Below are 23,401 nucleotides of genomic sequence, written 5' to 3' on the forward strand. Positions count from 1 at the left end.
ACCGCAGACTCACTTATCACACAAACAGGTGGCAGGCGACAGGTGGCAGTTGACAGGTGACAGGCGACGTGCTCCTCTGACTCATGGGACCTCGGAAACAAAAACAGAAGAACTGGAAAGTATGTCAAAAATGAAGTTTGTGTGACAAGTGTAGCAAATACGCTGCGTAGAATAGTAGTAGCGGTGACTATGTAGTAAAAAAGTAATTACTAGTTAATATGACGCAGTGTAATAATTATGGGCTACTGACCAGAAGATAAGGTGCGGCTCAGGGAGAGAGGAGACAGAGACTGAATTGGATTTGCTGGTACCATGTATTAAGACAAAACAAAAGACAATATATTAATGAATGCTTGAATGGCCATTAAGTAAAAACCCAAACTTCACAATAATCTAGTGAGGTAGTTAATACAAAGAACAATCGGGGTTGAGAGTCCAAAAAAACAGATTGATCCGATTGCATAGGTCAAAAAGTCACAGTTTGCCACGCATAGTTGGAGATATGGAACGTGTGACCAGAGCGGGAGTTCAGAGGGATAAGTGTTCGTGAGGTGAGTGGTGATAATTGAGGTTGGTCGTAGAGCCAATGCGTGGAAGGTGTGAGAGTTTTTAACGCTGGCTACAAGAGCCTCCTACCAGCCCGGACAGAGGAAGTGGAGGTGTCGGGGTTCCAGGTAGGAGTGAGTTGAGTGTCAGGGTTCCAGATCAGAACCTGGGCTTAAAGCTCGCCATCTGAACCTGGCCAATTCCGTGCGATCGTCACTATACAGCTCGCTTGGGCACTCAAAGGGCAATGGTATTTGGCTCCTGTAGCACGCGTTCGTTTATCTTTCTCGCGTCTGCTGCGCTTCCGGGTTTCGAGCTAATATAAGCTCCTAATTGGGCGGCCGCGGTCACACGATCGGACGCACGCAAAGGGATGCAAACAGAGAGCAGGAGCAAGGCAAGAGAGTTTGTTGCTAAGGCGGTTTTGTCACCCGCGTTACACAAGGGCAGGTTTATGGAGCAGTTCTACGGAAAGTGTTTCAAAGTGTTTTACATAAGAAGAAGGACCAGAACCAAAGTATATATGAAGAAATTATGTATAATTCAGTTAAAAAACAATCTAAAAAACTAAAACATTTAATTGGGAGTTTAAAAGTTGATCTCAGCGAGCTAAAGTTGAACCAAAACACCTTAATCTTTGACATAAGTTGCACCCTTCGTTTCCATATAAATAGTTAACCAGTTCATCACCCCATTCCAAAACAAAACGGGAATGCCAATTCCAGCTCTGATTCACTTCTACGGAAAAATTGTCACCTTCAAAACATGAAACTACTTGGCTGGGATCCAAAATACACACTTCTGCTGAGTCTGGTCAGTCCTCTTGAGTAGAGTAGTTAGTCATCTAATTGTTCCAAGAGTCTAAACTAAAACTCATGTTGAGGCGTCATTAAGGGTCTGTTTACACGAGAACACCTGCGGAAAAAACAACAAAATATTTTATCGGAATTGCCTTTCGTTTAGACGGTGACGGCGTGTTGGGGCTTAAAAACGTGAAAATCTGAAACCACCCTCCAAAAGTTGAATATGCTCCGCCGTAACGTTTCCGTCTACACTGCCCAAGGCGCAAAACTCTAGTCAGATCTGCTCATGTCGCGTACACGTTTACGTCACATGGATACACAATCAAATTCCACACACTTTTGTGTCACCGTGTGCACGCAGATTTCCTCTCAAAAATTCTTGTCTAAACGTGGAATAAAAAGTGAAAACGTGACGCCACTTTTGCGCCTTCTCTTCAGACCATCATCATATAAAGGTATTGTATTTTCCGCACTATTAGGCGCTCTGGATCATAAGGTGCGCTGTCAAATGGTCTACTTTCTAACTTTTTTGACAAATAAACCGCACCGGACTTTAAACAAAACACAACAGTTGGATGGGTCAGTGGGACTTTGTTTGGTGCGTTCACGGTGACTCTGGGCTTTGTTCAGTTGTGGCGTGTAGGGAGGGTGCTGTCTGGGACCAACGGATTGTCGGCGTGTTCGCAGTGACTCAGTTGTTCAGTCGTGTCTAGAAGTGGCACGTTGCACTTGCTTTTTCGGTTCATTCCTCCGTTCCGTTCCTCATCGGCGTGGAGTGATGAGTGTATCTGTGGGTGTTTTTCGCCGTGCGGTCGCTGTCTGCTCCGTGTGTGTTTGCGTGCGCTGCGGGTGGTGTGGCTTTGTAGTTTACTGAAGTCGTACTGGGACACCCGAGTGGATTCGTGTATGGGGCGCTCTGGATTGTGGGCGCGCGGTCGTTTTTTGATGTGGTTGGAGGATTAAGAGCCCGTCTAATAGCCCAGAAAATACGGTAACCACTGCTGCGAGTGTTCATATTCAGTAAACTCAAAACATATTTTTTTTAATTTAATGTTTAATCCAGGGGTCATCAAACTAAGGCCCATGGGCAACTCTGGCCCTCTACAGCTTTTTGCCCGGCCCCCAGCCCCTCTGCCCCCCCACCACCTGATCTGGCCCTATGAGACAATCCTCAAAAGTTGTCATGGCCCATTTTTTTTTATTCATTTTTGGCAAATAACCCTAACCTTAACAGGTCTGCATCTTGTATTTTGTTGATTTTTTTTCAATTGAAAATGATATTTATGAGAACTATTTATATTTATATTTGAATTATTATATGACGTATTCACTTTTGCCGCCGAATTTTCATCACATGACAAACTCGAGATCAAACAGTGACAGTCCACGCACGTGCAGAGTTCTGTAGTGCAGTTAAGAACAGAAAAATGTCTCATATTAAAGTACGAAAACTCGACAGAGAGGGCCAAGTTTTTAAAGAACAGTGGACGAGCGATTGTTTTTTAGTTCAGTGTAAGGAGCGTGCACTTTGTCTGAAATGTAAAGAAAGTGTGGCAGTTTTCAAAAAATATAATCTCCGTCATCATTCTGTTATACGACCCCGACCCCGGCTTCCATCACCGTCAGGACGATAATGTGGCCCCCAGAGAAAAAAGTTTGGTGACCCCTGGTTCAATCGAAACAAATTTAATTTAAATAATAATAATAATAATAATAATATATTATTATTATTATTATTATTATTATTATTATTATTATTATTATTACATTTGTTTAAAGTTATTATTATTATTATTATTATTATTATTATTATTTGTTTTTTGCTTAGTCTTCATCTAATTTTAGCTCTCCATTATTTATTTATTTATTTATTCATTCATTCATTTTTTTTATTTTATTATTATTTTTATTTACTATAACCTTTAGGAGCTTTATGTTTTTATGTTTTTGTCTAAATTGCTGTATATACAGATGAAACAATGGTAATGTTTTTTTAGTTGTTTGATTGATTGATTGGTTCATATGGGTGTGATTGACCAATCAGAGACACAAACACGGCCATACTGGTTAAAAATAAAGGGAAAAAATATCACAGCTGGCTCATGGCGAATTTCTGCAGAGCAAAGCACTAAACGTGAATTTATTTATAAACTGGTGACTGGTGACCAATGAGCTCCTCTGTTCCACATGAGTTACTGAAATAAACAAATCCGATTGGACGTCATGTTTGGCTGAGCTTCAGACTCGATGGAGGGCGTGAGGACCAGACTGATATCAATCTGTATAAAAACAAAACAAAAAAAAAGCAACAACAGAGAAGTCTCATTCTGTTTTCAGGCAGCAAAACTACACCAAATACAAGTGAATTTCCTCCATAAGGTTTTTTAAAGGTTTGACGGTGCACTGTGTAACTGCATGTCTCTGTGGTGACGTTATTGTCTTGTCTGGAATTTTCCACAGTATGCCATTAAACATATCCATCTTACATTCCAATTGACATTTTTATTGCTCAAACATACCTTGAAAAACATGCATTCTTACTCTGAGTGTAATCACCTCTACATAGATCCGGTTTGTAACTTAGCTTGGTGGCGTCACATGCTTCATAAAAAGTAAAAAAAAAAAATGCATTGCACACTCAGATGGCCAATGTCCAAAAGCTTTTTATGTTTATTTTAAAATAACATTTTGGTCCAGTGTTGAGGAATTCATGAGTGAGGGAAGGACAGAGAGAGATTGACAGGTGGATCGGTGCAGCGTCTGCAGTGAAGTGGTCGCTCTATCGAGGTGTTGTGGTGAAGAGGGAGCTGAGCCAAGAGGAAAAGCTCTCGATTTACTGGTCAATCTTCGCTCCTACCGCCACCTATGGTCATGAGCTTTGAGTAATGACCGAAAGGACAAGATCACAGATACAAGCGGTCGAAATGAGTTTCCTCCGCAGAGTGGCTAGACGCTCCCTTAGAGACAGGATGAGGAGCTCAGTTACATGAGAGGAGCTCGGAGTAGAGCCACTGCTCCTCCATGTCAAGGAGGAGCTGAGGCTTGGGCATCTGTTCCAGATGCCTCCAGGATGCCTCCCTCAGGTGTTCTGAGCATGTCCCACCAGGGAAGACCCAGGATATGCTGGACGGACTACGTCTCTGGGCTGGCCTGGGAACGCCTTGGGGTCCTCCCGGAGGAGCTGGAGGAAGTGTCTGGGGAGAGGGAAGTCTGGGAGTCCCTGCTTATATTGCTGCCCCACGCGACCCGGCCCCAGATCAGTGGAAGAAAATGGATGGATGGATAACATTTTGGCAAAGAGCTTCATCAGATCATTTTTCTTGCTTTGGACCACAGTAAACCATCACATCCTTCTACCATATCTAATAGTTTAATACCATGTTGTGGCATGGCAAAGCAGTAACCACCAGAAATGTTACACAGTGCACCTTTAAAGCTGGGCAATTTTGGAAACATTGCAATGAAAAAAAAAAGTTCTGGGGCATTAAGGGTAAAAGAAGACTGAAATATGAATGAAATACAAACTGCTAAACTAATTCAAGAATATCATGCATTTCAGAAGACTTTTGTAGTCGTTTAAAGGTGCATTGTGTAATTTTTCTTGTGGAGTATGGCATTAAACCTTTCTATCTTCGAGTTACAGGTCAGATCTGTGGAGAGGCGACCCCGCTCACAGTCAGAATGCCTGTTTTTCGATGCATTTTTGAGCTATAAAACCACCTGTAATTGAGTAAATGTAAAGTAGAGGTGTTTAATGCCATACTGTGGAACATTCTAGACAGAGAAATGACATATCCGTAGAAACAAGCAGGTGACGGACCCTCCACCAGAAGAGTTACACATTGCACCTTTAAAGTACAGGGTTTAGGATCCCTCATTAAGTTATAGCATAGAAATAGTTTGGGTTTCCATGACAACACAATAGTCCAGAAATCCCTTTAAACTAAACTGAAGGTCACGTCAGATTTCCCTGGTGGAGTTTGTCAGATTTGAGATTTGTTGACCTGGTTTATGGTTAATATCTCTGTAATGGCCGCGCCTGTCCACATGAAACAAAAACTCTCTTCTCCGCCAGTGTAAATAAACAAAAGTGAAATTATTTGTTCACAAAGACCTCGGAAAGCGGTGCCAGTGCTCAGCCCCAAAGACGTGATTGTTGTGTAGTTGAAAGGACTTTAAAGGGGCACTGTGTAGCTTTTCTGGTGGAGGGAATGTTTCTCTGTTTGTTATTAAATCTTTCTATCTTCATGGAGACTAAACCAGGCCAAGTTACAGTCACAAAACCTGTTTTTCTTGGCATTTTTGAGCTATAAAACCATCTGTAATTGAATAAATGTAAGGTTGAGCTGTTTAAAGTCATACTGTGGAACATTCCAGACATGCACCTTTAAGTTTCAACATTTGCAGATTACAATTTTTGATATTTCTTGCAAAAACAGTAGTGAATCTTCCACAGAGTTACAGTACATGCAACTTATTGATACTCTGCAGGGGCATCATGCTGGGGGTGTTCTACATGCAGGGCTATGATGGAATGTTTTGGAATTACCATGGTGACACAATGCACACATTAGCAAACACAGCCAAAAAAAAAAAAGTGTTTAAGATAGTCTGAAAACTATTAAAATGAAATACGAAAAGAAAAAAGAACAAAATAAGTGGATTTAAAGATGCACTGTGTAATTTTTTTGGTTGGGGGTCCGTCACCGGCTTGTTTCTATGGAAATGTCATTGCTCTGCCTGGAATGTTCCACAGTAAGACTTTAAACAGCTCTACCTTACATTTTATGGTGCAAAAGTGCCTAGAAAAACAGGGAGTGAGGTTGCCTCTCCACAGATCTGACCTGTAACTTGGTCTGGTTTGGTCTCCATGAAGCCAGAAAGGTTTAATACCACACTGTGAAACATTCCAGACAAAGCAATAACATCTCCGTGGAGAAAAGCGTTTGACACAATGCACTTTTGAACAACACATTTTCAGGAGCCTGAAGCCTGTTTAGGTGTTTGATTTTCAATAAAAAGGTGAGAGAGACAAAATAAAAACTAAAAACTGTCTTATAACTATTATTTTACATGTGAGAGATTTGTTTAACAGCTCAGATCATCTCACCTGTTCCAGTTCCAGTTACCGTATTTTTTCGGACTTCAATTTGCACTTTTTTTCATGGTTTGGGTGTTTCCTGTGACTTATACTCCAGTGCGACTTATGTATTAAAATTTTCACACTGACAGCTGCGAGAGGCTCTAGTCTTGTGTGTGAGTATCTGCTGCTCCTGTTCCTCCTGCACCAATGTCACTTCACTCTACTGCGCATGTCTCCTGCAGAAAGAGCCTCTGTCCTGTCTGTGTCATGTCAATCGATCGTACCACTGAAAATTTAACATCTAAACAAACTTAAAAAGACGACTGAGAAGACTGAACACAAATGTCCCCAAAAAGAAAATCATATTTTGCAGATTACAAGCCACAAGTAGCGAAATCTGCAGCTGAAAACGGTTATCAAGCAGCAGAAAGAAAGTTTAGAATGAGTGAGAAACTTGTGACACCAGGATGATGCACCATGTAACTTTCCTGAAGTCACTGGATGAATCGACAAAGCCTGGACTTCAGTGACACCGAAACCATCCTGTCAGGATTCAGAAAGGCCGGAATAATTATAACTGGAACTGATGCTGAGTCTGACGACAGCTACACAGAAGAGGAAGCGGCGCTCTGTTTACCTCTGGAGGTCAAGGCCCAGTTGCTCAGAAGTGACACCGAGGATGAAGAATTGAATGGATTTAGTGATTTGGAGTGAGATGGAGAGTTTGGTAAACTTGTTCTGTTCTGTTGTTTATGTTATAGTTTATCTGAAGAACTGTTCATATGTGACGTTAACAGTCTGTTGTTCTCTCTTCTATTGTTTTTACTAGAACTTGACTTTCAAGATGAAATGTCGGTTCCTGGTCTCTGATTTTATAAAATAAATTCGCCCCAAAAAGTGCGAATTATATATCTTTCTTTTCTTCTTCATTACGCATTCTTGGCTGATGTGACTCCAGTCCAAAAAAATGCAGTAAGTCAGTTCTTTATAGTCAGAATGTTTTAAAACAAAACTCAGATTAAAGTCTAATAAAGCCTGAGACGGAGCACGCCCACAGTTAGCACCACATCACACCGCACCACATCACGGCGTGTCGGTGACGTCAGCTCTAGTATCAAGTATCAATAGCCGCCTTTGCCATTTGCTTATTGCGACCGTTTAAATTGTAAATACAAATTGTGCAGCGATTTATCTTGTGGCCATTGTTTTGACTTGCTGTTTTCATTATATAAGATCCTGTGTGTTCAGACCGAAGCAAAAACATGTGACGCTGTCGAGGTGGAGGAGACAAAACAAACAGAGCGGGGACCACACTGTATCTGCGACTGTGACTCAACATGGGCTTTTCTTTTCAGCGCGCTCGGCTTCTTCTGTTTTGGAAATTAAAGGTGCACCGAGTAACCTTTCTGAGAGCCGTCACCTGCGTCTTTCCGTTGAAGTTAAAGGAACAGTTTGGAATTTTGGACGTAGGGCCTCATTTCCTAGTGAGCCAGAGTATTGGAGACGTGTGGAGATACTTTTTTAAATATTCCATCCAGTCCTTGTGTTTGCAGAGGTCGTTGGTGCTAGGCTAGTGCATGTCAATGGCCATAGTTATCCTGCCACTAAAAACAGTCTTACCCACTCCACAAAACTCCCGAAACAAATCTATTATTAAACCAGACTGTCAATGTGAATGTCTGTGTTGATAGAATAATGTTTGAAATAAAACTATCCTTTGCATCGCATGAATCGTCGCATGTTGAGGGACTATTTTCTCATAAATCAGTCCGCCGCTGCCAAGTTTTCTATCAGGAAGTACAACTCACTGCTGCTGCTCAGACATAAATCCTTCAAATACAAGGTTGGTTTTACTTCTAAAATTATTCTATCAACACAGATATTTACGTCGACAGTCTGGTGTAATAATCGTTTTGCTTCAGGTATTTTGTGGAGTGGGTAAGTACGGAAGCCGAAAGGGGTCACAACAAACGCAAACGCCGCAACGAATACAAATGTGACAACACAACAAAAAGCCACAATAAACCAAAAAAAGCCACAACGGAAATGACCGTGGGACTCTATTTTAATGCAAACGCAGCAACAAATACAAACGCCACAACACAAACGCAAATGCTGTGACACATTAAAAAGCCACAACAGAAGTGACCGCGGGACTCTGTTTTCCGATGGCCCGATCAAGTGGCAAGTGAAGAGGAAGAACTACAACGTGAAATGAATAATGATAAAACAATAAATTACTTTTACTTACGTTTCCAACTTCTCCGTTCCTTTACTTTTCACATTGTAGTTCTTCTTCTTCACTTGGCGCTTGATTGGTCCATCGGAAAATAGAGTCCTGTGGTCACTTTGTGTTGTGGCTTTTTTAATGTTGTTGTGGCGTTTGTATTTGTTGCTGCGTTTGCATTAAAATAGAGTCCCGCGGTCATTTCTGTTGTGGCTTTTTTTGGTTTGTTGTGGCTTTTTGTTGTGTTGTCACATGTGTATTTGTTGCGGCATTTGCGTTTGTTGTGACCCCTCTCGACTGTTTTTAGTGGCAGGATAACTATGGCCATTGACATGCACTAGTCTAGCACCAGCGACCTCTGCAAATACAAGGACTGGATGTAATATTTCAAAAAGTGTCTCCACACGTCTCCAACACTCTGACTCACTAGGAAATGAGGTCCTATGTCCAAAACTGTCCAAACTAAAATAGAGTGACCAGTAGGGGTGTAACAATAACCGAAATATTGTGATATCGTATCGTCAAAGTTCTCACAATAATATCATGGACCATCACAATATATCGAAGTCTCTTTGCTTAAATTAAGAGTTATGGTGCAACAATAGTACAGCAATACATTTAGTAGACTCCAATTCAATGCAGATTACAAGAAGAAATAACAGTTCTAAGCACTTTTAAGTCTTAGTTCAAGGCATTTTACGAGGAAAAAGTCGCATATTAGCAGTTTAAGCTGTTTAGCCTCCACAAAATATCACAATCGTACCGTGAGATGTATATCGTGAAAATATCGTACAGAGAGATTTGGATATTGGTACATCCGTAATCGTGAGCCTCCACACCGTATCGTGAGCTTTCCCACAATATCGCAATAAATATCGTATCGTGAGGTTCATACAGTGATGATATCGTTTCTTGAAACTTGAATATCATTACACGCCTCATGACCAGACGTCCCTGTTTTCCCGGGACACTCCCAGTTTTGAGCTCTGTGTCCACTGTCCCAGCAGATTTATCCAAAACCAGTGATTTGTCTCAGTTTTATACAAGAAATGTCCCTATTTTTTGACCAATCTGATCCCTGCCAACAGTAAATATGGGTCTAAAATGTCATTTGTTTTGGTAAAATACAGAAAAGCTGCTTAAAAATGACCAAACACAAAGAAAATGTGACTATAATGACTCACATCAGTGCAGAGTGTGTAACAATTTTCCTTAATTACGCACTCGTTTCACAATTGTATTATTACCAACCAATCCAAACCAGGGATGTCCCAGTTTTTTATTTTGAAAGTCACCTTACGTAGTTAGTTAGTCACCTTTTTTGTTGAAGTCAAATAACTAAACAGGACCATGAACGTTTGTACTGATCACAGGCTCCTAAAAATGTGCTGTTTAAATCCACTTTGTATTTTTCTTGAGTTTTCAGACAATCTTAAACCTTTTTGGCTGTTTGTTAATGTGTGCATCGTGTCACCATGGTAACCTCTGAGCTTTTTGTCATAAACATAAATGCAGAACACCCCCAGCCTGATGTCACTGCAGGTATCAATAGAGATGCATTGTTCTCACCTTCTTGATATTATCTTGTTTTTATTGCTCAGTAAAACCTTGACTAAACATATGTTCATACTGTGAGCGGGTTGGCCTTTTCACCCGGCCTGTCTCCATGGAGATAGATAAGTTTAATGCCATACTGAGGAATATTTCAGAGACAGCAGACCCTCAAGTGGAAAAGGAAAAGTGACATAGTGACAACCATACTCAAGTCCAGACTGAAACAGAGCGGTCAAGTAAAAGCATAACTAAACACTAAAGCAGGTCTTTGGAACTCAAGTAAACTCAACTAGGACTAAACCAGGACTAAACAAGGACTAAACAAGGACTAAACAAGGTTTGCGGAACAGAAGTAGGTCTAACTAAAGACTAAACCAGATATTACCCCAGACTAAACTAGATCTAGGACTAAAACAGGTCTTAAACAAAACTAAACCAGACCTAAACCAGGACTAAACCAGGTCTTATCTAGGACTAAATCAGGTCTAAATTGGGACTAAACCAGGACTAAACCAGAGCCAAACCAGGACTAAACAAGGTGTGTGGAACAGAAGTAGGTCTAACTCAAAATTAAACCAGGTCTTACTCATGAGTAAACCAGGTCTAAACCAGGACTAAACCAGGTCTAAACCAGGACTAAATCGGGGCTAAACCAGGACTAAACCAGGTCTAAACCAGGACTAAACAAGGGTTGTGGAACAGAAGTAGGTCTAACTCAAAGCTAAACCAGGCCTTACCCCAGACCAAACCAGACCTAGGACTAAACCAGGTCTTAAACAGACCTAAATCAGATATTAACCAGGACTTAACCAGATTTAAACCAGGACTAAACCGGGTTTTCCTCAGGACTAAACCAGATCTAGGACTAAACTATGTCTTAAACAGAACTAAACAAGGACTAAACCAGGTCTTACCCAGCAGGACTAAACCAGATCTGAAACACGACTAAACCAGGTTTTATCTAGGACTAAACCAGGATTAAACCAAGTCTTATCCAGGACTAAATCAGGTCTAATCCAGGACTAAACCAGGTCTTAAACAGGACTAAACCAGATTTAAAACAGGACTAAACCAGGTCAAAAGCTCCAGCTAAAAACTGCAGACTGAAACTTCCTTCATAATTCCAGTTTTGCAGACTCTCTGACCCTTCACAGTCTGTCAAACGCAAACGTAAACTTTCTAATTTTATCAACGACATCACTGAGAGCCTTTTCGTATTTATTCAAACTGGTGATTGCTGCTTCCTTCACAGACACAGGAGCAGAGGGCGTGTGAGTGATTCATGGCTCAGACAGTGTTTAACCTCACAATCCAAACAAACACACTTTAATCTGTCTCTAAAACAGTAATCCTGAAGAGCTGCAGAGGTGGGACCTGTCCAGTCCTGTCAGCGCTGCCGTGACAGGGCAGGGCCACAGGGGGCGCTGTTTGAACAAGAGCCACTGTAACTTATCAACTGTGAAGCTTGAATGTTGGCACTCATAAGCTCTATTCACGCTTACCAGGAAGACATTTAGAAAACACGCAGTGAAAACTTCCAGTGTAGTTCCAGACACTGAGCTCACCAATCGACTGAAGTAAATTTGATCAAAAATGAAGACTGCATACACGGGATGTAATAATAACTGAAATATCGTGATATTGTATCGTCAAAAGTCTCACAATAAAACCGTGGGGTGTCACAATATATCAAAATACAAGTTTATTTGCTTTAATGCATTTTTTTATTGTAGCAATAGCTAGTAAATATCGGGAACTACATATCCCATGATTCATTTCAGCGCAGACAACATGAAGTTATGTTTTTTACTTGAATTCTTGGGTTTATGACAGTAATAATGAGCACCAAAATCTTGTTACGGTATTTTAAAGAGCCCATCTCATGCAAAATCAACTTTTCAGAGCTTTTTAAGAGTGATGTGTGGGCCTTGTACATGTTCACAAAGTGTTTTTTAGATTGATTCAGCGCTTTTTTTTACAAATTGCAGCATATTTTTGCCACCTTCCCATGTGACAGTGAACTAAAGTTGCTAAACAATGACGCTGCAGATACACCTATGACGCGTTTGACGTAGCAGAGAGCGCTTCACACCCTCTCCCGCTCCACCACCTCCGTCCCGCATCGGCGACAATTCCCACATGAACACCTAAACAAAAGCGACAGCATAATCTCTACACTGCAGTTTACACGATATAATAAGTTTATCTACTAGTGTTTATTAATACTTTACCAATCAGTCATGTTCAGCTGATGTGGACGCGGTGCTTAGAGCTTCGTGCTCCTCAAAGTCCTCGTCCGATTCCAGGTCCAACACATGCGGCTGAACGCGCTGTATCGTCATGATGAATAAAAGTTTATTCCTGCCGCTATCAGGGTGCACGCCTGTCTCCCCCTCCCTCCCTGAGATGGGCGGAGGAAGGGCGGCTCACTCAGAGCCTATGTCACGTTTGTAAGGCGGAGCCTGTGCTTTCTCAGGATGGCGGGGGAGATGAGCAATAGCCGGACTTTCATAGTTCCTGGTCTGTGACTCCAAGAAATCAATAAAATTTCATAACTATCGTGAAATGGATGTTCCAAAACCCAAATTGTGCTTGTATATGTGCAGAGGACACAATGTGAAAAGAGTTATTTTGCCTGAGATGGGCCCTTTAAAAGCAAAAATGTGTCCTATCTACAATTATATAAGCCTTTCCAAAATATCGCATTAAATATGGTAATATCATCCCGAGAGATTTGGATATCGTTACATCCCTGTACATCCCCGGTGCTGTTCGGAATTATCTTGAATTTTACGCCTTGTCTTTTCTATTCGCATGTACCCAGTGCACTCGGAGTTGTGAGTCAGTGGGGAAATGGTGAAAACTGAGGTTCGGTTGTAATTGTTGATTAGCTGAACATAACGGAACGCTGCAATGGCATGGAGATGAAGAAAACTGAAGAAGACATTTTGTCAGACCTACAACTGCAAACACATTACAGAAGATGTAATCACATGTTTCCAAACGTCTTCCTGGTTTTTGATTTTAGTGTCGATTTAACTGTGTGTTTCAGAATGAGGAAGAAATATGCACAGTTTCTATAGTGATTAACAATTTTTAGTGTGATTTTATTTAACCACGTGTTTCAGAGTGAGGGAAAAAAATTGCCATAGTGATTAACAACGCAAAACAAAACAGTGATTTGATATTGATATTTATCATACTGAATGATTTTGAATGATAAAAACTGCTCAAAATAGCGCATACTAAACTGAAACCCATGAATAGTTTAGGGTTAGGGTTGTTTTTTGTTTGTTTGTTTGTTTTAAGCTGCTTGTCTCTATGGTGATGTAGTTGCTTCTCCTTAAATGTTCCACAGTATGGCATTAAACCTTAGCCAGGCTGGTGCCACCTAGTGTCTCCGCTCAGTTTCATTTGTTTGCAGCGACTAGGTCAGGAATCAGAATACACTGGACCAGGAGTCTCCAACCTGTAGCTAGGTATTTCTGAATTATATTGTGCTGAATAAGTAAAATTTGATTTATTACCACTGTAAATCTACCATAGATAGCCCAATTTGTGCACTAATAAATTAATAATGGTTTGTATGTTATCTATCTAACTGTTCCTAATCTAAGGCTGTGGCTCTTATATAGTCTAAAGTTCTTACAACTGTTAAAATAAGCAGCTCTTTGGCATTTTTGTTTTGTAAAGGCTCACCAGAGGTAAAAGTTTGAAGACCCTTGCACTAGACGGTTTGCAAGAACCCCGGAAGTTGTAGACCGCGCACCAACCAATCAGCGAAGATCTGTGAAGCCATGACGTCAAACTCAAGCGTCTGTCTGGGTCCTTTTGTGGAACAGCACAACAGTAAACAAAGCGGTCGAGATGGATGTAGACGAAGACAGACATTCTGTGTTGGCGACGATTCCCGAGATCGAGGCTTTAAAGCCAGAACAAAGAGAATGTTGAATTTTATCAAGGGGAAAGACGTTATTGCCCTTCTTCCTACGGGATTTGGTGCATTACATACGTCACAATCAAATAGCAGCGAACGGTTAAATAAAAAAGTACTCGCCTACTGTCGAGCAAACGAATCCTAATTCTGCAAGGACAGACGGTTTCCACAAAGTGAAACCGGCTGATAAATTAGACTAATTATACCTTCCACTTTCTTTTGAATTACGGGGGTTTTTATCCATCAAAATACCTTAAAAAAATGTTATTCTTACTGTAAGGGGACTTGCCTCTCCACAGATCTGACCTGCATTCTTGCCTGGTAAAATCATCTGTTTGTCTCCATGGATTTAGGTAAAGCTTCCTAATGCCATACTGTGGAACATTCTAGGCAAAGTAATAACATCTCCATGGAGACAAGCAGATTGATATTCAAATGTTTCTTTGTGTTTTCGTCAGGTTATAGCAGCGGTAACTCCAGTGATTGGACTTTCAGCTCACTTCTACGATCTGAATCTTTTATTTCTGATCACTTTGAAGAGCCGTTCAAAAGACTGGCTCTTTTTATATTTATTTATTTGACAGAAGCCAATGTGAGAAATCATTTTAACCACAAACTAATCACCGAGAGAAATGACCAAGGCCCAGATTTGTTTAAAATGGTTCAAACTGAGAGTGGGGGTGTGTTTACCTTTTGAAATTATGAAAATCTAAATAAAATGTTGCACTACAAAAATAATAATTAGAAAAATGTTATTGCAATGCCAAGTATGTTTTTTGTGCACCAAACTAGGTTGATTTTTGGGTTGGTGCAGTGGAAAATCCATATAAAAATACAAGAAAATTACAATGAAAAGGTTAAAAATAAAACCAGCTGACTCATTCACAAACATCACATCACAACTGGTGACTGGAAGCTAATATCGTTGTACTCGAGACCGGTCTTAGTCTCGAGACTGCGGCTGCGCGACCGTTTTTTTGCGGTCTTGGTCTCATCTCGGACTCGACTGTGTTTGGACTCGGTCTTGTCTTGGTCTTGAAGGCGCTTGGACTCGGTCTTGAAGGCGCTTGGACTCGGTCTTGAAGGAGCTTGGACTTGGCCTTGTTTCGGTCTTGAAGGCGCTTGGACTCGGTTTTAAAGGCGCTTGGACTTGGTCTTAAAGACACTTGGACTTGTCTCGGTTTTGAAGGCACTTGGACTTGGTCTTGAAGGTGCTTGGACTTGGCCTTGTCTTGGTCTTGAAGGTGCTTGGACTTGGCCTTGTCTTGGTCTTGAAGGTGCTTGGACTTGGTCTTGAAGGTGCTTGGACTTGGCCTTGTCTTGGTCTTGAAGGTGCTTGGACTTGGTCTTGAAGGTGCTTGGACTTGGTCTTGAAGGTGCTTGGACTTGGTCTTGAAGGTGCTTGGACTCGGTCTTGTCTTGGTCTTGAAGGTGCTTGGACTTGGCCTTGTCTTGGTCTTGAAGGTGCTTGGACTTGGTCTTGTCTTGAAGGTGCTTGGACTTGGTCTTGAAGGTGCTTGGACTTGGCCTTGTCTTGGTCTTGAAGGTGCTTGGACTTGGTCTTGAAGGTGCTTGGACTAGGCCTTGTCTTGGTCTTGAAGGTGCTTGTACTCGGTCTTGTCTTGGTCTTGAAGGTGCTTGGACTTGGTCTTGAAGGTGCTTGGACTAGGCCTTGTCTTGGTCTTGAAGGTGCTTGTACTCGGTCTTGTCTTGGTCTTGAAGGTGCTTGGACTAGGCCTTGTCTTGGTCTTGAAGGTGCTTGGACTCGGTCTTGTCTTGGTCTTGAAGGCGCATGTTTCAAGGTCTCACACTCCTCACACTCGATGAGTAATAAAATGGAGATAGATTTATAAAAACATTGATATATATATGTGTTAAAATAACTGTAAAATGCAAATAAATGTCAAAAATTCCAAAAATGGTCTCGATTTGGTCTCAATGGGCCGTGGTGTTGATCTTGTCTCGGTCTCAGCCTTTAAAAGTCTTGGTCTTGTCTCAGTCTCAGCCACTTTTGCGTCTTCTTTTCAGACCGTCAACATGTAAACGTGGCCTCATGTATTCATTCATGTATTTCAGAACATGTTTGTAAAGGTAAAAAGTACAGGATGACTCAATTACACAATAAGAACAAACATTGCCTAAATAATTGCAGCCTTTTTCGCTATTAGGTAATTGCGACAAATCGTACATTTCCTCCCAGTTAATCATCCTCTTGCCGCCCTGTGTCTGTGTGAGCGGATCTCGGTGATGGAACCGAACGAAGTAAAACTCTAAGTAAAAATTATAGGTATATGTGCTTTACTTTTTAATTTTACTTTACTTTTTTGAGAGAAGGTATCTACTCCATTGCATTTTTAATTGGACTGGAAAGTAAAGATATGTTTTTTCACATAGTTTGACAAAAAATACAAAAAACTATTCTGAAAAATGTCAATAAAAACTGCACAAATCTTCAAAAACAGTTCATTTGAAGCTTCAGAAAATCTGTGTGAAATACAGGTACTACATTTACTACTTAGTTTTTTTTTCATATGATACTTTTACTTTAGCATTTTCTTGCTCCAGTATCTGTACATTTACTTAAAGGCGAAGTATGTAACTTTTTGGTTGTGGGTCACCTGCTTGTTTCCATGGAGATGTCATTGTTCTCCCTAGAATGTTCCACAGTGTGACATTAAACAGCTCTACTTTACATTTATTCAATTACAGGTGGTTTTATGGCTCAAAAACTACCTAGAAAAAACAGACATTTTGACTCTGAGCGGGGTCGCCTCTCCACAGATCTGACCTGTAACTTCATCCGGTTTGGTCTCCATGATGCTAGAAAGGTTTAATGCCATACTGTGAAACATTCCAGACAAAGCAATAACATCTAAATGAAGAAAAGCATCTGATGGACCCTCCACCAGAAAAATTACACAATGCACAAGGTATCTGTACTTTACTTTTTACAGTGAATACTTTTTACTTTTACTTTACTACATTTGAGTGAAGGTGTCTACTCCACTACATGTTTTAACTGGACTGAAAAGTACAAGTATTTATGTTATAATTTAACATAAACATACCAAAAAAAATAAATAAATAAATAAAGCCACAAAACTTCAAAAACTTTTAATTTGAAGCTCTGTTAGATCTGAAAATCTGTGTGAAATACTTTTACTTTTACTCTTTAAGTACATTTTTAAACAGGTACTTTTAACACTTTTATTTTATCATGTTATAAGTAGCTTTTATGTGATTATTTAACTTGAGTATTTTTAGCTCCAGTATCTGTACGTTTACTTAAATAACAAAATACTTAAGTACTTCTTCCACCACGGTCAGATCTGCAGACGGTGTTACAGTTGTATTGATAAGACTGTACTTTGTCACGTTTGTGTATTACAGTGTCGTGTTATTGATAAGATCGAGCCGTGATCAGCTGAGTCAGGCTTTTCCTGTGACAGAGGAAGTGTCTGTGTTCTCTGATAAAAGCCCACACTCACCACAGCACATTTACATCTCCGCTCTGCATCACTGCTCCATCACTGCACCAACACTCTCCTCACATTACTCTTATATAAACTGTAAACCACGGCCTTGTTGTTGATTTTAAAAGTCACATATTACACAAAATTGACTCGTGTGAGCTTTGAGCCACGTTCCAGTGCAGTGTCCGTCTCAAAAACACACTTTTGTTCAGAGGAGTTTAGTAATTCTAAAGTTGAAATGATTCTAGTGAAGGCGAATAGAGATTAAAAACACAGTGGAGCCATTCCTGAAATTAAATACCTCATGACATCACAAAGTGGGACCGTGTTTTCTGTTTGAGAGAAGAACTCTATACTCTAATTACTAAATATGCATTAAACATGTGTGAATGAAACAAAACACAACTCCAGGTCTGATTGTGATGAGGAAATAACATTATAACATAGATCAAAACATTGCGTAATATGGGTCCTTTAACAAAGCTTTTTTCATTTACAGTTTGGCGGTTTGATTCCTGCTGACTGTTGTTGTGTCCTCCTGGGGCAAGACACTTCACCCCAGTTGCTAGTGTGAATCAGTGAGTGAGGCAAAATAGTAAATAAAGAGCTAAACAGAGCCAAACTCAAAGCAACACACATCAGCGAGTCACTCATTCATTTAAGACACTGGGGAGAGGTGGACTAAGTGTCTTGCCCAATTACAAAACGACAGTGTTCATCTGTGGGCAACAGAATCGTACCACATTCAGATTTCCGAAGTCCAAAAGCTGATTTGACGAAGACATTTTTCCCGTAACGTTATATAAAAGTTTTAAAAATGCTTTTGGACATCGGCCATCTGAGTGTGCTATGCATTTTTTCACTTTTATTTTACTGTTTCTTGCATTTGCACCTCTATAAAAACTTGTGTGCATTTTCTGTTTTCATTTGACGGAATCGTACCCCCAACTTTACATAGCAGAATATCCCAGAATAAAGTTGCACTAACTTTAACCCAAACCTTTGTTGTTGAAAGTCCACCTCTTGCTGTCTATGGGAATGTTGTTGTTTTCCGGTGTATGACATTAAACTTACCAAGTGACACAACCGTGTTACAGGTCAGATCTGCGAAGAGGCGGTCCCTCACAGTATTCAAAGCAAATATATTTGTATAGCACAATTCGCACACACAAAATTAATTCAAAGTGCTTTACAATACGTGGGTTGTTTGGTACTGGGCCGCACAGAAAGAATAAGTTACATTATTTCGATTTTATTTATTATCCGAGTCTGAACAATGTTTTATTTTGAAAAATGACTGAATTCTGTCCGTTACATCTGTTTATGAGTCACTTTTAACTCACTCTTGAAGCACATCATGATGTTTGTCTCGAGCGTGACACATTAACGCTAATATTAAACCCACAAGCTGCAAAATGAGTAAAAAACAGACATCTTTGGAAACGTTTATTATTATATTTACAAAATACCACAGTTTTTGTGTTGGTCGTATCATTTTACAGGGTAGCCTTGGGGTCTTAAAAGTCTTAAATTTCATGTTCCTAAATTAAGGCCTTTAAAAAGTCTTAAATTATGTTGTCCAAGTCTTATTTTTTTTCACAAAGGTCTTTAAATTTCATTAGATTATTTTTTAGTATACTCAATCGGGATGCAGTGCAAAGTGTTAAATGGAGGGAGGAAAAAAAACAACAACAACGTAAAATCATGTAACGTGAACGTCTAATTTGGAGTATGCGTAAAAAAATGCTTTGGTTTCTGGCGGCAATGAGTAAACAAACTGTAGAGTGGAGGAAGATGTTGGATGGATCCTGGGGAAGTGCAGGTTTAATCCACAGTGGCTCTTAGGCTACGTTCAGACTGCAGGGCTTAACACTCAATTCTGATTTTTGAGTGAAATCTGATGTTTTTGCGAGGTCGTTCACATTTCCAATTAAATGTGACTTGTATGTGACTCCAGTGTGAACGTTAAATGGCCCAAAAGTGTCCCGACATGTGCACTGGAGACACGACGACGTCAACCGCAGCGAGCGTGCTCTGTGTTTACGGAAGTTGTCCAAACATGGACACGAGCATTGAGCACCTGGAGATTTTAAAGTTCCTCTCGTACCGGAGCCAGAACATGAACAACTTATTTGTTTTAAGGAGGAGATTGAGAAGGAGAAGGACGAGGTTTTTGGCCGTGGTGTTTTGTGGGACAGCGGCAGCGACGTCCGTTGAAAGGAACATGTGGATGTGGAGACGTAGCCAAGAGTGGTGAGTGGTGATGTGCTTCACTTCAGTGACACAGAGTTCATTAACAATTTTCGCCTACTTCAGTGCAGAATATTGACGTTTGTGGCTTGTTGATAACGTGTAGGTGGATGAATGCGCTTTGGCCGTTCACACTGAAGTCGCATGTCAAAAGATCAGATATGTATCGGTTTTAGGAGCACATATCCAAGTGTCCTGTGTCGCATTTGAAAAAATCGGATCTATGTCGTTCAGACTGTCATTAAAAGATCAGATACAGGTCACATAGGGGCCAAAAAATCGGATTTGGGTCACTTCAGGCTGCAGTCTGAACGTAGCCTTAGATTCTAGATATAGTAGTTGGTTGGTCATTATTACAATTGGATCTGGTGTTTTTCACCTGCATAATGGGTGCAATGTTGGTCTTAATTTATTTTTAAAAATTACTTTAAAAAGTCTTAAATGTTGGGTAGTCAAACCTGGTGAAAGCCTGTTTTATTTTGTCATATTTATCTGCCACACCTTAAAGGCCGGTCCGGAAAAATATTGTCTGGCACAAAAAATGTTGGGAACCACTGTTTTGCAGAATAAGAAAGAGATTCAAGTACATGTTCGTCATGAATAAAGATGCAAGATCAGTTTAATCAGTTTAAGTGGTTTGAGCTTTCATATCCACTGATCCACGAGTTGGCGGTGCAACTTCCACCTCGCCCCTAGTGTCTGAGTACACTGCTGTATGAATGGGTGTGTGAATAGGTGAGTGGTTCCTTAAATCAGGGGTCTCAGACTCGCAGCCCGGGGGCCAACTACGGCCCTCGGAAGGATTTTTTGCGGCCCTCCACTTAATTCCTAAGAATAATGTCAGTGCAGCCCGCGGTAGATGTACGCACAGTCCCACCCCCCACCCCGCACTGACAGATGAAGCTGCAATCAGTGCCCATGCAGATTCACAACAACAGATTATTAACGCAGCTTTACATCCCAAAACTCAACTTACAGCAGTTGTGAAGCAACGAGTCTAAGTGGATCTGTTAATACGAGTACACGTGCACATACTGCGTCACCGAAGAACCAAAACAAACCGAGTCCGATTGACGCTTTCACACCAACGCAAACGAACCGAACTAACCACTTTTGGTTCGAATTGACCAAATACTGTCGGTGTGAAAGCACCAATAAGTCAAAATACAGGTCAAGGCTCACTGATGAGCATCTTCAATCTATCCTGAGGATCTCATGTGCTTCCTCCTGCAAGCCAAATATCTCTCAGCTGTGCAAGATGAAGCGTAGCCAGGTTTCAACCAGCAAGAAGTAGGCAAAAGAAGAAGAGTAGACGTATTAGTTTAAACTTATGTTCTGAATACATTTTCATGTTCTGAACTGTTATTAAAGATTAAGAAAGTGTGTTGCATGTTGTTCTCTCTCTCTCTTTTTTTCTGTGCAACCGCTATTTATCAAATACTCAAAGCGGCCCAGCCTCACTCAGACTTTATCTAATGTGGCCCCCAGGTGATTTGAGTTTGAGACCCCTGCCTTAAATAGATAGAAAGATAGATCCAATCCAACTTTATCCTAGTTTCCAAAGTGCTGCACATAGCATTTCATGATTTAAAATGATGTAAACAGTTTTGAGTGCCGTGAAAGTAGAAAAGTGCTACATTAATGTGACCATTTACCACTTACGCTCTGGAACATTCTGGGAAACACCATACACTAGTAATACTAAATGAAGACGAGCAGTGTGTTTAAGTATGTTTTGAGAGAGTTCGGGACCATCTCACGTGCAGGAGGTTTGGACCTGTGCAGTGGGCGGTCTCTGGGCCCTGTTTACCGTAATGTTTGGTGTGAGAGAGAAGCTCGCTCGCTGTTAGCCAATGATTGTTGTGTTGTTTTCACCAGAGGAAGATGCCGCAAGCCCTCTCCCCTTTCCCAACCTGCAACCGCCAACCGCCCCAGACATTTGAATATTATTAGAATCAATCAAGAAATGAAAGAGTTTTGGGTAAAAAGGCACGGCAGCAGATGTTAGTCCGGCAGATTAGATAAGAGTTTGGGGGATGAGGAGACGTGGTGTAACAGACAGGAGCGAAACGAGAGCAGCAAAGCATCATGGGAACCACAGGAGCACACGGTGAGCGCGGCCACAGGAAGGAGAAGACGCAACAGGCTTCCTCTCTGAGTACATGCAGTAACACAGGGAGGTTCTGCAGATGCTTACATAAGGGGAGGGGCTGCAGATTGAATAAGACAAGGTTGTATTTATAAATGGAAAGAGCGTGTAATCGTGAAATGGGACTCTGTCTAAAGAGGTGAGGCCCAAAATGTGTTGTACCGTGGAGATATACATGCACAAAGCTCTCATGGGCCGCTGATTTGAACATGGAAGGGCATCTGATATGAAAATAAACTCATATTAACAGTAAATATATATAGTATAGTTAAAGCAGGGGTCATCAAACTACTGACTCGGGCCCTCCACATCCCTGTAACCGGCCCCCCAGCCCCTCTGCCCCCCACCACTTGAACTGGCCCTATGAGGCAATCCTCAAAAGTTGTCATGGCCTATTTTTAAATTAACTTTTTGGCAAATAATAACACGTCTACATCTTGTATTTTGTTGATTTTTTCCAATTAAAAATGATATTTATATGAAGTATTTATGGGTCCTGGTTTAGTCCTGGTGTAATCCTGGTTTAGACCTGGTTTAGACCTGGGTCAGTTCTGGTTCACTCCTGGTGTAGTCCTGGTGTAGTCCTTGTTTAGACCTGATTTAGACCTGGTTCAGTCCTGGTTTAGACCTGGTTTAGTCCTGGTTTAGTGCTGGTGTAGTCCTTGTTTAGACCTGGGTCAGTTCTGGTTTAGTCCTGGTTTAATCCTTGGTTAGACCTGGTTTAGTCCTGGTTTAGTCGTCCTTGTTTAGACCTGGTTTAGTCCTTGTTTAGTCCTGGTTCAGTTCTGGTTTAGTCCTTGTTTAGACCTGGTTTAGTCCTGGTTTCGTCCTTGTTTAGACCTGGTTTAGACCTGGTTCAGTCCTGGTTTGGACCTGGTTTAGTCCTGGTGTAATCCTTGTTTAGACCTGGTTTAGTCCTGGTTCAGTCCTAGTTTAGACCTGGTTTAGTCCTTGTTTAGACCTGGTTTAGACCTGGGTCAGTTCTGGTTTAGACCTGGTTTAGTTCCTGGTTTAGTCCTTGTTTAGACCTGGTTTAGACCTGGTTCAGTCCTAGTTTAGACCTGGTTTAGTCCTTGTTTAGACCTGGTTTAGACCTGGTTCAGTCCTGGTTTAGACCTGGTTTAGTCCTGGTTTAGACCTGGTTTAGTCCTGGTTTAGTCCTTGTTTAGACCTGGTTTAGACCTGGGTCAGTTCTAGTTTAGACCTGGTTCAGTTCTGCGGTGTTTTGTAACGTAACAAATTACCCTGAAATTACAGCAACAAGTAATAATAAATAACACATTACAGTTTTAGCGTAACTTGCCCAACAGTGCTGGTTTGAACATGGACGGGCATCAAACATGAACTCAAAATTAACTCATATGAACTGTAAATTGACT

The 23,401-nt window shown here is 40.9% G+C and overlaps 1 protein-coding gene across 1 annotated transcript in view; it reads right to left on the bottom strand.

Annotated features, from left to right (window-relative positions):
- Nucleotides 1-23,401, bottom strand: part of LOC129409165 (circumsporozoite protein-like) — a 163,471-nt gene that overhangs the window by 129,595 nt on the left and 10,475 nt on the right. The window lies entirely within an intron of this gene.

This window comes from Boleophthalmus pectinirostris, unplaced genomic scaffold (assembly GCF_026225935.1).
Source record: "Boleophthalmus pectinirostris isolate CB_2022bp ecotype Guang Dong unplaced genomic scaffold, ASM2622593v1 HiC_scaffold_19, whole genome shotgun sequence".
NCBI lineage: Eukaryota > Metazoa > Chordata > Actinopteri > Gobiiformes > Gobiidae > Boleophthalmus > Boleophthalmus pectinirostris.